We start from the raw sequence: 2,000 nt of genomic DNA, 5'->3' as shown, positions 1-2,000 counted from the left end.
TAAATTAATCCGAAAATTGCATTAAACCCTAAAAATATGCTATTTTTGACCTAATTCACCAACCAGTTTCAATCCAAGACCTGAATCAGGGGTCAAATCTCCATAGAAATTTATGAAATTTTACAGAGACTAACTAGAAAGTAAAACAGAGATTTCCCAATTTAAAGATCAGAAAAATCATCTCCGGTTAGTGAGAAACCCTTCCGGCAATCTGAGCTAAAATATATCACTCTTAACAGGGATTAAAACAGCTATTCCAGATTGAAAATACAGACATAAATAGCAATTCTAAATAAAAATATTTGAAATTTTAATGGTGAACAGTAGATAGAAAAATAACAATACTCACTTTTTACAGATCTAAAATCGGATCTGTGGTTTGGGATTTATGACTAACACAAGTCTGATTAGGGTTTTGGTAAACCCTAACGAGTTTTAAAATTAAAAAACAGATTCTCTAAAAAGCGAAAAATACTAAAAAGTGATCAAAAAATCCGAAAATTTCACAGAAGACAGATCTACTCAATGTGAATCCATATAACTTTACAGATCTAAAATCAGATATAAGATGAGAGAAATATCATAACAACAAGTTACCTTCTTGATTTTAACCACGATTTTAAAGCTTTAAAAACTCGATTTGATGTCTGATTTTTTTGACAGGGTTCCCGAGATCCAAAACCTCTGATTTTTCTACAGTAACTCAATAACTCATACATGCATCACATATAAAAAAATCAGAAATAAACAATGAGTGCTTCAATCCGAAATAACATCATCTTTACTGTTCTAAACCTAGAACACACAGAAATTTAAGAAACTTGAAAAACCATGCATTAACTAATGTAAATAAATAAAATAAACCATAAAACAGTAAATAAAAATTATTTTTATGTTGTAGAACGTAAAACAAACATGAATAAACCATGAAAATAAATTAAAAACAGGGAATCAATGGCTGGAATTTGATATCACCTTTAAAACATAGATTTAACCCATTAAAAAGGGTAAATCATATATTTTATTGGTTAATAATATAAAGAACCATATTAAAATCAATTCTAATGGATTAAAATCACTGTAAATCACCCAAAACAGGGTTAGATCACCTTCTTGGATCGTTCTTGCTGATTCTTGATGGTTCTTGAGGTTGAATCCATGGTTTAATCCATGAAGGGGATGACATCAATGGCTAAAATTGATTTAAAACATGAAAAAGTATTAAATAAAACTAAAAAATATTAAAAATATTACCTTGGTGCTTGCAGCTGCAATAGAGGAAGGTGGAGGTGCTGTAGAGGAGAGAGAGGCCACGAAAATTTGAGAGAAAAGAGCCCCCCTTTTGGCCCCCCTTAGGTCCCTTTTTATAGTTTTTCAAAAAGTCACTTAATTAGGGTTAATTAAGAGGTTTTTCATTTTTTTAGGACTCTTTCTAATAAATCCACTAAAGGCAACGATTTTTTGTGGTTTTCTAACCTAGGTGAGACTCTAAGTAATCCCTAATTAGCCCCTAACTAAACCTAGAAAACCCCCAAATGTGATGCCACTTGGCATCTTTCACATTTGGGTTTTTAAAACACCTTTAAAAACATTTAAAAACACTAGTTTTAAAAACTAATTTTCAAAATGAGTTTTCAAAATGGTTTTGACTCTTCTAAACCTCTAACACTAACCAAGACATCAACTAACCCTAGTCTAGCCCTGACTTACTCGAATATGGCGCCACCCCGAGTGGGCCCTACTTGAGTTTTTCAAAAAAAAAAACGATTTTAAAACTTGAAATTGAAGGAGTTTTCAAAAGATTTTCAAAAGTAAACTTAAAATTAGGATTTTTGAAATGGCATAAGGTCCTAACTGAGTTAGAATTCCTCTGGATATGGTGCCAACTGAGTGGGCCCACATCGAAATTTGAACATTTTTTAAATAAACACTGAAAATGGCTTTAAAAAAGGGTTAAAATTGACATTTGAAATTCAAGATCTTTGAAAATAGGGTCTCAA

Source organism: Nuphar pumila, chromosome 3 (genome assembly GCF_984573655.1).
Source record: "Nuphar pumila chromosome 3, dmNupPumi1.hap1.1, whole genome shotgun sequence".
Lineage (NCBI taxonomy): Eukaryota > Viridiplantae > Streptophyta > Magnoliopsida > Nymphaeales > Nymphaeaceae > Nuphar > Nuphar pumila.
Note: the sequence above shows the minus strand (reverse complement) of the source record.